General features: G+C 40.7%; 1 protein-coding gene and 1 non-coding gene across 2 annotated transcripts in view; both read right to left on the bottom strand.

Moving 5' to 3' along the window:
* me1 (malic enzyme 1, NADP(+)-dependent, cytosolic) overlaps positions 1–14,759 on the bottom strand; it is a 495,261-nt gene that overhangs the window by 168,270 nt on the left and 312,232 nt on the right. The window lies entirely within an intron of this gene.
* LOC140194321 (U1 spliceosomal RNA) lies at positions 8,456–8,620 on the bottom strand. Its single transcript, XR_011885172.1, has one exon. It is a non-coding gene; the product is annotated as a U1 spliceosomal RNA (small nuclear RNA).

Raw genomic sequence — 14,759 nt, 5'->3', positions numbered from 1 at the left:
ATGGGATTTATGGTACTGTAAAATTTAGTATTTATCGCAAGGTAAAGTTTATGATATTTATGATATTGCAGAGTTTATGGTATTTTCGGCACTGTGGAGTTTACGGTATTTACGGGACTGTGGAGTTTACGGTATCTACGGGACTGTAGAGCTTACGGTATTTATGAGACTGTGGCATTTATGGTATTTACGGGACTTTGGAGTTTACAGTATTTATGGGACTTTGGAGTTTACGGTATTTACGGCACTGTAGAGTTTATGGGATTTCTGGCACTGTAAATTCTACTTCATTTTTTGACAAGGCCTCAAAAAGGTCAGGAAAGCATAGGACAAAATTTTCCATTTTGACAAATTTTCCATTCATAATTGTTGGCTAAAATGTGGATTCTAAGCTTCAGGTTGGTTCGCTGGTTGTACATGGCAAGATTAAGTGTCCCTGGTCATTTTAATGGGGAACATTCTGTTTTCTGACCTTGCACATCTTGTGCTGATGATATGATGTCACATCAACACATGTTGGGGCAAAGAAGTGTACTCTTTCTATCAATCTTGCAGTCTATTACTACATATAAATAACCAACTCTCTGACACAATCAGATAACTGAAATAGAGATGAAGATAGAACATAGCACATTTCAGCACAGGACAGACCCCTGATATTGTGCCCATCTTTTAATCCACTCTAAGATCAATCTAATCCTTGCCTCCTCTATAGCCTTACATATTTCTTTTTTTTAAATTTTATTTTTATTTGGATAAGAAATTCACAAATATCATGTACTTTTTCACACATATAACCTTTTCCATTTTTTTATATGTATAAAACTATAATTATTTATACATTCTTGAGTATACATTGAGATGATATAAAAGGAAATTAGACACTTAAATAGATAAATATGTACTGTGGTAATTCTAATCTATTAGGCTAAGTAATGGTATTAGTTGTTCAGAAAAATGGTATTATTAGTTTCCATATAACTCTTCTGGACCATTTCCACTGGTCTAAAATGTTGTATATAAGCCTATGTAACAACCATTGTAGGTGTTTATATCCTACTTTGTTCATGCTTGCTCCTGCCCGCAGACATAATTATCCAATCCCTATGTACTTATTTACTTAATTTTTCCATTTTTTATCCCTTTCCCAAATCTTTCCCTTTATTTGTGTTAATTCTCTATTTTCCAAAAGAAAACAAAAAAAAAGACATTTAGACTAGGGGTGCTTACGTTAGCAATATTACTGTGTTGATGAGAAGAGCAGTATAAATCATTAGGAGAGTCATCTAAAGTCTGCTCGCATTGGGGTTATATATACAATCCATTTATTCCAGATTTGATAAAATTTTTCTTTTTGAATTCTCAGGGAATAAGTCAACTTTTCCATTTTAAATATTTCCAAGATAATTTCGTGCCAATCTTCTAATGTAGGTGGTATTGGATTTAGCCACTTTCTAGTGATTGATTTCTTACTTGCCGCTAAGAGGGCCTGCAGCAACTTTATATCTTCCTTCTGTTCAAGAAACAATACATGCCCCAAATAGAGTGTCTCAAAGTTCAGAGGTATCTGGGACCTAAGTACCTTAACTAATATTCTATGAATACCTTCCCAATATAGACTTAATTTAGGGCAATCCCAGAAAATATGAAAATGATTTGCCTCCTTGGAGCCGCACCTTCTCCAACACGTCACGTTTGTACCTTTATATTTTTCCTGATATGGGGTCTTGAAGTATCTTATAATGTTTTTCCAACAATGTTCTCTCCAAGTCAAAGAATTAGTCGAGGACCATTGAAAGCTGCAGATTTTCCCCCAAGCCTCCTCTGAAAGTACCAACCCCGTTTCTTTCTCCCACTTCTCTTTAATATACAGTGTATTTACATTTTTAGCATGGGAGAGTGCATTATATACTCGAGAAACTGATTTACTAGGTATTGAACTGCAAGCCGAATTCAGAATCTTGAAAAATTCTAATTCTACTGTTGATAAGTCTGTATATCTACAACTCTGGTTAACATAGTTTCGTACTTGAAGGTACCTAAAAAAGTCATTATGTTCTAGGCCATGTTTGTCCTGCAGGATTTGGAAACTTTGTAATACTCTTTTATCTATAAATGAGAGGTAGGTTGTAAGACCTTTCTTTATCCATAACTCAAATCTTTTATCTCCTCTGTTGGGAAGGAATTTGGTATCATATGCACACCATCTAAAGAGTTTTAACATGTTATTAATTCCACATGAATTAACCACCTTCTGCCATACTTTTAATGTAAGATTTATCCAACTGTTTTTAAATTTTTCTAACTGGGCCATCAATCCTTTGTCAGCTATTGAGGCCTGTGGATGAAAACTGTCAACTAATCCAAATTCTATTTCCTTCCATCTAGCCTTATATTCCCTATTACACCAATATAACAGAGGGGTTATCTGTGAGGCATAAAAATAATTTCTCAGGCAAGGAAGAACCATACCTCCTCCTTCCTTCCCTAACTGTAAGGTGTTATATCGAATTCTAGGTTTCTTTCCTTGCCAAATGAAGCGGGAAATCCATTTGTCCCATTCCCTGAATTGATTATCATCCACCTCCACCGGTAAAGTACGGAAAAGATACAATAGCCTTATATATTTCCTTCATCCATGTGCTGATCTAAGAGTCTTTTAAATGTCCCTAATGTACTGTATCCGCCTCCACCACCACTCTTGGTGGGGCATTCTACACACCCAGCACTCTCCGTGTAAAACACTTGCCTCTGACACCCCCCCCCCCAGTAGACTTTACTCCATTCACATTAAAATTATGCACCCTTGTACTAACCATTTCCAGCCTGGGGAAAAAAGTCTCTGGCTGTCCACTCGATCTAGACCTCTTATCATCTTGTACACCTCTATCAAGTCACCTCTTATTGTCTCATCCTCCTTTGCTCCAAAGAGAAAAGTCCCAGCTTGAGCAACTTATCGTCATAAGACACGTTCTCTAATCCAGGCAGCATCCTAGTAAATCTCCTCTGCACCCTCTCTAAAGCTTCCACATCCATCCTATAATAAGGCAATCAGAACTGAACACAATACTCCAAGTGTGGTCTAACCAGGGTTTTACAGAGCTGCAAGATTACCATGTGGCTCTTGAACTCAGTCTCCTGACTATTGAAGGCCAACACACCATATGCTTTCTCTACAGCCCTATCAACTTTACAGAAGTTCCTGTATATCTCCATTCAAACAAGTGTGGACAAAAACCTCTGTGTACTTATGGTTCATTAGACGTTGGAGGAGGTTTGGTCTGTCACCAAAGACTCGTAAATTTCTACAGATAATTTTTGACGTCGACTCAGACCATGAGAGGCCTGCATTGGGCATTTTCATGCCTTACAAGGTGCAGATTGGAAGTCTGTGTGGGGTGCCACTCCTCGCACAAACACTAGAGCAATGTGTGGTTAAATGCCTTGCTCAAGGACACAAACACGCTGCCACAGCAGAGACCTTCAGATCACTAGACGAATGCCTTAACCATTTGGCCACGTGCCCAGCAGATGTACTGTGGAGATAATTCTGACTGGTTGCATCACTGTCTGGTATGGAGACTCCATTGCACAGGATCGGAAAAGCTATAGAGGGTTCTAAACTCAGCCAGTCCTATCAAAGGCACAAACTTCCCCACCATCAAGGGCATTGAGAGGTGGTCCCTCAAGAAGACGGCACCCATCATTACCATTCTTCACTCATTACAATTTCATTACTATCATCAGAGAGGAGGTACAGGAACCTGACGACTCATTCTCAACATTTCAGGAACAGCTTCTACCCCTTCACCATCAGATTTCTGAACGGACTATGAACCTAGGAACACTACCTCACTATTTTGCTCATTTTTTTGTTCTACTTATTTATTTTTATATATGTCGCTTATTGTTACATCGTAGTTCTTTAGGTCTTGTACTGTATTAGAACCCAAATCAACAAATTTCACAACATATATTATGTCAGTGATAATAAACCTGATTCTGATTTACCACAGCTGCAACTGGACAATATTTTACCCACACATTTAAAATGCTTTCATTTATGTATACTTCATCAATGCTTTCAACTTTAATTAAATCAATAGATTTTTTTTAGTTCCAATAACTACAGCTATTGTAGTCATTCAGTGAACTTCATAACCTGGAACACTCATTTCAGCTCTCCTTACTAATTTACGCACCAATTGTTCTATTTAAAACCTAAAAAGAAATCATAGTCTAACAATAGCTCCTTCAGAAACCTCTTCACATCAGCCTGCTATTCCTTTTTTTCCCATTCAGTACATAAAGAATGGGTAGAATAGTAGGTTTGTTTAACCGGCAGATGTATGACTAATGAACTAGCTTGAAATTTCATCTCTGATATTACCTGGGCAATCTGAGCATAAGCCAGTGTTCCCCCAGGATTCACTGAATAGTTGATTGACTACATCATATGCAGGGCCAGAGTTTCTGAGCCACTGTATTGCAGTATCACATCTTGGAGTTTTTCTTTCAATTGCTGATTTCAATTTGTTTAAAGAAAATTCAGCCATTAATCATAACTGCACCAAGGACAGAGAAAATTTATCATCAAAATACAAAGATGTCACTATATACCACCCAAAGATTCATTTTTTTGCAAGCATTTACAGTTAAGAAATACAATACAATTTGTGTTAAAAAATCTACGTATAAATAAAGAGTGAGAAACAACAAATGTGCAAAAGAAGACAACTTGTACAAGTAAAGGAATAAATTTACATATATGGATATATATTGTATATAATACTGAGATATGCGTAGGTTTCCTCCCACAGTCCAAAGACATACCCAGTTAGTAGGTTAATTGGTCATTGTAAATTGTCCTGTGATTAGGCTAGGAGTTAAATTATGGGATTGCTGGGTGACACAGCTTGAAGGGCCGGAAAGGCCAATTCTCACTACAAATCAATCAATATATAAATAAATGATACTGATATATACATTTATTATAGAGAACTTGAACTGTAGAGTCCTTGAAAGTGAGTCTGTAGGTTGCAGAATCAGATCAGAGATGAAGTGAATGAGTAGAATCCAATGACATTTTCATTCTGTCATTTCACATTTTGGTAAAATTTGAATCTTTCTGGAAATAAGGCATTGCAGAAACTCCTCCCTCACTTCAAGGTTAGTTTGCTCATTAGTTATTTTAAGAGCCTTAATTCAGAAGTTACAATTTTCCATTCTGATTACATTACTGAATACTTGAAGTACAGGGGGAGTCTGACGGATTCTGGCCTTACACAATCCTGCTCTTTCAGGTGCATCCGTCACGCTGACTGCCTGCTTGGAGAGGTCGTCTGAGGTGGGAGTAGGACTGAAAACCTTTTCTGGTTCCCGTGACTTGGGTCGACATGTGCATTTGTACACAGGCGCTAAAACATATAATCTTACATTAATGTAGGGTTGTCAGTCAATGGAAAAATTATGGAAACTGTTAGTGCTGTTGTGAAGCATTTCCCATGTCTGTTCCCTTCTTGCCTTATGTCCCATACCACTAAGTTCAAGAACCCTTCAACCATCAGGCTCCTGAAACATCATCAAAGACCCCCACCATCCAGGCCATTCCCTCTTCTTGCTACTACCATTGGACAGGAGGCACAGAAGCCTTAGGTCCTACTCCATCAGGTCCAGGAACAGTTATTACCCTACAGCCATTGGGCTCCTAAACCAACATGGATAACTTCACTCATCTCAACTCTGAACTGATTCTACAACAGTCTGTAAAGATTCGGTATATCTAAAGCATTTCAGTAGATGTGCTGTGGAGAGTATCTTCCACAACTTTCAAGGACTCTACAACCCATGGTTAGTGTTATTTATTTATTACTTGGTTTTAGTAGTTGTACAGTTTGCCTTCTATTGGCCACTGGTTGTTTGTCCATCTTTGTGTGTAGTTTTTCATTGATTCTATTGTATTTCTTTGTTATACTGTTAATGCCTGCAAGAAAATGAATCACAGGGCAGTGTATGGTTACATAGATGTACACCGATAATAAATTTACTTTGAATTTTGCCATTTTTTGACAAGGCATAGTTCAGTGTGGGCTATTTATTATCTTAGGAATCTGCATAAATGATTTCAGGTGGTTTCCCCAAAAGTACACTGCACAGGCTCAGATGCTCTACGCCTTTGAAGCTGCTGCAAGTATGCTTATCACTGCACCCATGTACACGTGTACAGAAAGCAAGGCAGCGCCTCTACTTCCTTAGAAGTTTGCGAAGATACAGTATGACATATAAAACTTTGACAAACTTCTATGTTAACTGACTGCATCACAGTCTGGTATGGAAACACCAATGCCCTTGAGTGGAAAATCCTACAAAAAGTAGTGAATATGGCCCAGTCCATCATGAGTAAAGCTCTCCCCACCATTGAGCACATCTATGTGGCGCACCGTTGTAGAAATCATCAAGGACCCCCACCACTCAGGCCATTGTCCTCTTCTCATTGCTGCCATCAGGAAGAAGGTACAGGTGCCTCAGGACTCACGCCACCATGTTCAAAACAGTTATTACCCCTCCAATGACAAGACGGCAGAGTTTGCCATCGAAACATTGGTTATAATCGACACCTGTACCCGCTGGAAGCCCAGGACGAGTTTATTTGATTCACATGGATATTACTGAGTAGCCCTAATTGTTTAATGCTATTGTGTAGTGTCTTTGGGATGACACCAGTTGTAGATATCACTATTGGGACAATGTATACCCTGTTCATGTTCCAAAGGCTTTCAATTTTCTCTTTTAATTCAGCATATTTCTGGTGTTTTTCACTTATCGATTTCTGTAAGTTATGTGTGTTTCGAATGGCTATATCGATTAAGTAAGTTGATCTTGCTTATTTATCTTCTATTATTATATCCAGATGGCTGTTGCCTTTTGCAGATTGGTTGTTTGTCTGTGCTGTTGGCATGGTCTTTCACTGATTCTATTGTGTTTCTTAGAAATAGTGTGTATGCCCACAAGTCTGGTGACGTACTGTATGTGTACTTTGTTAATAAATTTACTGTGAACTTGTGTATATGACAATAAACTAGAATATCCAGGATGTCTTAGCCAATGTCAAAATTACATTCCTAAGTCCGAGTCAAAGTACAATTCATTATCAAAATACATTAACATTGAACCTTGAGGTATTGCCAAGAAAATAAAGAAATACAACAGAATTTACAAAAACCTAGACATAAACAAAGACTGACAAATAACCATTGTTCAATAGAAGACAAACTGTGCAATAAAACACGAGATTCTGCAGATGTTGGAAATCTGGAGGAATTGTTGGAGGAACTCAACAGGTCAGGCAGCATCAATGGAGAGGAATAAACAGTCAACATTTTGAGCTTAGACCCTTCATTAGAAATGAAAAAAAAGGGGGAAAAGACAGAATATTAAGTTGTCAGGAGGGCAAGGATTACAAGCTAGAATGTGATAAGAGAAGTTGGGTGGGTGGGTAGGGAGGGAGGATGAAGTGAGAAGCTGGGAGGTAATAGATGGAAAATAAAAATAATACTGAAAAATGAGTTCCAAAGAGTCCTTCAAAATAAGTCTGGGGGTTGTGGAGTCAGTTCAGAGTGCTGGTGAGTGAAGTTATCCACACCAGTTCAGGAGCCTGACGGTTGTAGGGTAATAACTGTTCCTGAACCTGGTGGCATGGGACTTAAGGCTTCTGTACCTGCTGCCCAATGGCAGTGGCAAGGAAGGGAATGCCATGGGTGATGTGGATCCTTGATGCTTGCCTGTGGCAGCACTCCTTGTAGATGTGTTAAATGGTGGGGAGGGCTTTGCCTGTGCTAGACTGGGCTTTCTGTAGACTTTGCCATTCCTAGGAGGTTTTTTTTTCATCTCCAGACTTTGTTCTACTCCATGTCTAATTATACATATTGTGATTTAAGTTTCCATAATACATAGCAGCAGTGATAGGGCCATTCGGCAAATTGAGACTACTTCGTCATTCAATCATGGCTGATCTCTCTGATCTCTTTCCCCTCTTAACCCCATTCACTTGCCTTTTCTCCATAATGTTTGATGCCCTTACTAATCAATAAACTATCAACTTCCCCTTTAAATATATAATGACTTAACCTCCTGAGCTGCTTGTGGCGATGGATACCACAGATTCACCACCCCCTGGCTAATGAAATTCATCCTCATCTCCGTTCTAAATGGATATCCTTGTATTCCGAGTCTGTGCCCTCACGTGTTAGGCTCCCACGCTATTGGAAACATCCTTTCCACATCAACTCCGTCTGCGCCTTTCAATATTCGGTGGATTTCAATGAGACCCCCTCCACCCCTTCACTCTTTTAAACTTAGGGACAGTGGTGGGTGAGTAGAACAAGCCACCAGAGGAGATGGTAGAGTGGGTGGACTGATAATGTTTAAAAGACATTTGGACAAGTACATGAACAGCAAAGCTTTAGAGGGATATGGGGCAGCTTGTTACCACAAATTTTGCAGTCGAGTATCCCACATTTGGAAACATCACAGGCGTCAGCACACCCGGAGTACAATGGGATAGCCTTGTCCTGGAACCTCGGCCCTCCAGATAACCGACGGTTCCCTGCCAGGTAAGTCCTTCCAGGTGAGGCGACGCTTCACCTGTGAGTCAGCTGGGGTGATATACTGCATCCGGTGCTCCCAATGTGGTCTTCTATATATTGGCGAGACCCGACGCAGACTGGGAGACCGCTTTGCTGAACACCTACGCTCTGTCTGCCAGAGAAAGCAGGATCTCCCAGTGGCCACACATTTTAATTCCACATCCCATTCCCATTCTGATATGTCTATCCACGGCCTCCTCTACTGTAAAGATGAAGCCACACTCAAGTTGGAGGAACAACACCTTATATTCCTTCTGGGTAGCCTCCAACCTGGTGGCATGAACATTGACTTCTCTAACTTCCACTAATACCCCACCTCCCCCTCGTACCCCATCCGTTATTTATTTATATATACAACTCTTTCTCTTACTTTCCTTTTTCTCCCTCTGTCCCTCTCACTATACCCCTTGCCCATCCTCTGGGTTTTTTCCCCCCCTCCTTCTCCCTGGGCCTCCTGTCCCATGATCCTCCCATATCCCTTTTGCCTATCACCTGTCCAGCTCTTGGCTCCATCCCTCCCCCTCCTGTCTTCTCCTATCATTTTGGATCTCCCCCTCCCCCTCCCACTTTCAAATCTCTTACTAGCTCTTCCTTCAGTTAGCCCTGACGAAGGGTCTCGACCCGAAACGTCGACTGTACCTCTTCCTAGAGATGCTGCCTGGCCTGCTGCGTTCACCAGCAACTTTGATGTGTGTTGCTTGAATTTCCAGCATCTGTAGAATTCCTCGTGTTTATAGCTTGTCATTTGTCTTTTTGTGGTCAGTGTGGCTAAATTTACTCCATTAATGCCAAACTTTCTGGATCTTTTTCCCAGTTATTCTCTCCTCATGCCCTCCAGTCTTGGTTAATTTTACAGTATTAATTTTCTTATCACTCTTTCATCTAAACACAACCAGGTCAGCTGAGTCAACTCCTACAAAGCAGCAAAGACAGACTACACTAGAGCAAACATGTGTTTTCCATTGCTGCCTGGTCTCATCAGGGGTTCCAAGGAATTTTTCAAATGTGGGAGGGAAATTTGGAAAAGGCAAGCTCGAGACAAATTTGCTTACTAAGCTCAAAATTATTTTCTGGTCTTGTAACATCAATTTCACACAGGACTCCTAAAGATGGCTGAGGGATCTCCAATCCAGACTCAAGGCTTCCTAAACCACTGCCTAAACTATGCAATAAAAATTCTTAGATGTTCAAATGGTGTTGTAATTGGAGAGGTAAGATTTAGTGTGTAAAGTTGTGTGTGATTCACTGTGAGATTTATGATTCCAATTACATAATTTTTTAGGCAATCATTTGAGTAATGATATTACATTTTTCAAAAGTGAGCCCGAAAGATAATTTTACCACTATATTAACTTAACATTACACAATTTTCAAAACCTTAAAACTTCAAATGTGCTATTCAGATGGAATTTAATAAAATAATTCTAAATGAGGTATCTTCAAATCAGAGTTTAATTAATACCTGATCCAAATCTTGCATTGCATACCACTGTATACACTCAGTGGGTACTTCATTAGGTACCTCCTGTACTTAATCAAGTGGCCTCAGTTGCTGATCTGCAATAGCATTACACAAACCAGTACATTGTCATTCTGTCCCACATGCATATTTCCCAAAACTTAGATATTATTTTGAAGTTGTACAAGAAATCAGTGAGGCCTAATTTGGAATATCGTATGCAGTTTTAGTCACCTACCTACAGGAAAGATGTAAACAAGGTTGAAAGTGTACAGAGAAAACTTACAATGATGTTGCTGGGTCTGGAGGACCTGAATTATAAGATTGAAGAGGTTAGGACTGTACTCTATAGAATGTAGAAGATTGACAGGAGATTTGCTAGGGGTATACAAAATTATGAGGGGTGTAGGCAGAGTAAATGCCAGCAGGCTCTTAGTATTGAGGTTAGGTGGGACTACAACCAGAGGTCATGGGTTAGGGGTGAAAGGCAAGAGAGTAAGGGGAACATGAGGGGAAACTTCTTCACTCAAGGGTTTCATAGGGGTGTGGAATGAGCTGCCAGCACAAGTGGTAAGGTGAGCTCGATTTCGACACAAGAGAAGTATAGATAGGTACATGGATTGTCAGGGTAGGGATGGCTATGGTCCCGGTGCAGGTCAATAGGAGTAGGCAGTCTAAATAGTTTGGAATGGACCAGATGGGCTGAAGGTCTTGTTTCTGTGCTGTACTTCTCTATGACTCTATATTCTGGTGTGCTGATGGATGTGCTTCACACTTGTCATAGTGGTATGTTCGTGGGGCTTTATTACTGAATGGGAGTTATCTTTTTTCTCAGATGAAACCAGCCCAAGGCCAGGGAGAAGAGAGAATTGGAGAACAAGGGGCTAGTGGATATTGACTTAATTGACACCTTAGACTAGGATCACCTATCAGATAATTGGCTGGAGTTACGGTTTGGAGATCAGGGTTTCTATTGGCAACAGAGGGTTGAGATTGAGTGGGTTGAGAACTTCAAGTTCATTAAGTCAACAAGCGTTGCATTCTTGCACTTGTTGCAATAAGAGAGGTTTGAACCTATAGTCCACAAAGGGCTTGTAGTATAGTCCACTTTGAAAAGTTATTAAACAATACCCCAATATACTTAGGTTGTGTCCTTTGTCCCCTACTAGGCTCCCTGTAAACATCCTTGTGTGGCTAGATTCTGCTCTAACTCCATCCACAAGTTTGCAAATAACACCATCATAGTAGACCATATCTTCAGTAACAAAGAGTCAGAATACAGGAAGGAGATAGAAAGCTTAGAGGCATGGTGTCATGACAACAACCAAACAATAGTGTGGGTCATTGACTTCACTAAGGGGTTGGTGCACATGCTCCTGCTCCTGTCTACACGAATGGTGTCGAAGTTGAGAGGGTGAGGGTGAGGGTGAGGGCGAGGGCTTCAAGTTCCCAGATGTAAACATCACAACAGTCTATTCTGGTCCAGCCACATTGATGTCATGGACAAGAAAGCTCACCCATGTCTCCGCTTCCTCAGGGCACTAAAGAAATTCTGCATTTCCCTGTTGAATGTTACCAATTTTATTCAGTGCATCATAGAAAGTGTTCTGCCTTTGGACAGATGGACTGGGACAGGGATCATAGGAGTGGAGACTGAAGAATAAATGCCAGATATCAAGTTACTACAGTGAGGTCCCAGATCATTGTTGTGCTATGGTCTCTGAATTGACTAGGGACTTCCCATCAATTGTTACTCCAGGGACAAAGCTTCAGGAACCTTGCATGGGAATAACATTAACACAAGAGAATCTCACACACAAAGTGCTGGAGGAACTCAGCAAGTTACATAGCATCTATGAAAGGGAATAAACAGTCAATACTTCTTGTCAAGACCCTCATTTAGGTCCTGACACCAGAAACTTTATCTATTAATGCCCTTCTATAGATGCTGCCTAACTTGCTTAAGCTTCTCCAGTATTTTGTGTGTGTTGCATGGGAATAATACTGTTTGAGGTAGTAATTGTGTCAGACATCTGCACAATGTACTCCAGGCCGTGTTCAACTGAAATTCCAATATATTAACCAAAATAGTAGTTGTAGCGCCCTCACTCAAGTAAGATGTTCCCCTAAGGTGCTGGCTGTTGGTTGCTCTTCGGGTGGCTGTAGAGGCCGATCCAGGATCTACATTAATAGAGCACACCTGGGCATGACCTTGTTCAACAGGGGGAGGCTGATGCATGGGCAGCCACCACACAGTCCTTGACAGGATGGGGTCAGGGTCCAGTGGCTTGGAATACAAGATGACTGGGGACCCTTCACTACTGCAGCCTTCCTCCATATTCACCGCCATTGTGATGTGTCATCATCTTCCGCCAGCTCCACCGGTGAGGTCTTGGTTGGATCGCTCTTTGTCTGAAACCTCCCCTTTGACCTCACCATCATAGATGATCCTACCAAGAGCTAAGCACAGATGCCAAACTCCAGGTGACGTCACTCTCAGGATCTCAGAAATTCATCAGCCCCTCCGTCACGATAAGGACAATCCTCAGAGGAGACTGATCAAAATGGTGCATGGTAAGTATATGCCCATTTGAATAGCACTGAGAGGCACTGTATTATCTAATGTCTATTTTGTCACTGGCAAATGGTCTTCATATAATAGTGACAAAAGGCTTAATTGACTTGAAGTCATTATCTTAGGGTTGTTTTATTTGGTGGAGTGACAGACATTCTAGGCCCATCCATTTACACTTTCATTAGCAACCATATTTATTTCTAATTCCATACAACAGTAAATAGTAACCTTCTTCATGCTGTAAGGACTATTTGTTCTATGGAGGAGAGACTAGTAGATAGAATACAGTGACAGGAAGTGCATACCCATGCACTTTGGTAGAAGAAAAAAAAGCATACACTATTTTCTGAATGAGAGAGAATTCAAAAATCTGAGATGCAAATGGACTTGGGAATCCTTGTGTCGGATTCCTGAAAGGTTAATTTGCAGGTTGAGTCTGTGGTGAGGAATGCAAATGCAATGTTAGCATTTATTTCAAGAGGACTGGAATATAAAAGCAAGAATGTAATGTTGAGGCTTTACAAAGCACTGGTGATGCCTCACTTGGAGTATTGTGAGCAGTTTTGGGCCCTTATTCAAGAAAGGATGTGCTGACATTGGAGAAGGTTCAAAGAGGGTTTACGAAAATGATTCTGAAATTGAAAGGGTGGTCATTTGATGGTTCTGGGCCTATATTCTCTGGAATTCATAAGAATGGGAAGTGACTTCGTTGAAACCTATCGAATGTTGAAGAGTCTTGAAAGAGTGGATGTGGAGAGGATGTTTCCTGTGATGGGAGAGTCCAGACCAGAGGATGCAGTTTCAGGATAGAGGGGTGTCCTTTTAGAACAGAGATGAGGAGGAATTTCTTTAGCCAGCGAGTGGTGAATCTGTGGAATTTGTTGCCACAGGCGAATGTGGAGGCCGAGTCATTGGGTATATTTGAAGCAGATGTTGATAGATTCTTGATTAGTCAGAGCATGAAGGGTTACAGGGAGAAGGCAGGAGATTGGGGCTGAGAGGGAAAATGGATCAGCCATGATTAAATGGCAGAGCAGACTCAATGGTCCAAATAGCTTAATTCTGCTCCTCTATCTTATGGTCTTATGGTGATTAGGCTGGGGTTAAATCGGGAGCTCTTGTGCCAGGAGGGCCTATTCTATGCTGTATCTCTATAAATGTATATGTAATGTCCTGGTTCATATTTTTACTGTTATGCTGTATGTATTTCATTTTGGCAGTTCTGTAAGAGCAATCTGTTCTGCTTTCATGCTTGTTTGGATTACTGTTGGAGATAACAGATGAGGAGAAATGTGTGCCATCTAATTAAGATGGTTGGATTAAGGGGAGGTTTCTCTGATGAGGGACACCAAGGTTGGGTTGGGCTTTTGTTTGAGAGGAGATGAAGAGAGAATACGCTGAGGAAAACGGTCGTAGCATATGATCCGGTGGGAGACTCGTTCGTTCGAGACGGATTGCGAGCGACGTTTGGAAGGTGGTGTGTGCTTTCACATTGAATGAGGGCCCAGCGCATGAGTGACCGAGAAGTTCAAGCTGAGCTCCAATTTGTACACATTTGACTGTTTAATCAGAATGAGCTGTTTTTGTTATTCTTTACTAACCCTTCAGTTGAGATTCATAAATATAATTCCTTTAATCGTATGCACTGTACTGTCTGTTATTTCATGGCACTAATTTGTAACAGGGTAGCAATTAACACAGCATCCACACAGACCAGGGTTTGGGGTGGGATCTAGCAAGCCTCAATCTCACGAGTTTGGCGGGGCCAGAGGTTGTCTTCCCTAGACTTACGGAGCCAAGGAAACCAGGGTGTTTCATATAAATACACACAAAGTGCCAGGGGAGTTCAACAAGTCAGGCAGCAAAAAGCTCAACACAAAATTTTAGCCCAAGGATGTCTGTTTTCAGCTTTTCTCAAAATGAAAGGATTGCAAAATGCTACATGCCAAGAGCAGATGATATATTGTGACAAGCTGTCATGTAATTTCTGTATGATTAGAAAGGGACTTGTACATGCATGTGTTCTTAAGTGTGTGAGCAATTTACTTCATGCCTACTGACACTGATCACACATTACTTT

This window comes from Mobula birostris, chromosome 2 (assembly GCF_030028105.1).
Source record: "Mobula birostris isolate sMobBir1 chromosome 2, sMobBir1.hap1, whole genome shotgun sequence".
NCBI classification, from domain to species: domain Eukaryota; kingdom Metazoa; phylum Chordata; class Chondrichthyes; order Myliobatiformes; family Myliobatidae; genus Mobula; species Mobula birostris.
This window is presented reverse-complemented; position numbering and strand designations above follow the sequence as displayed.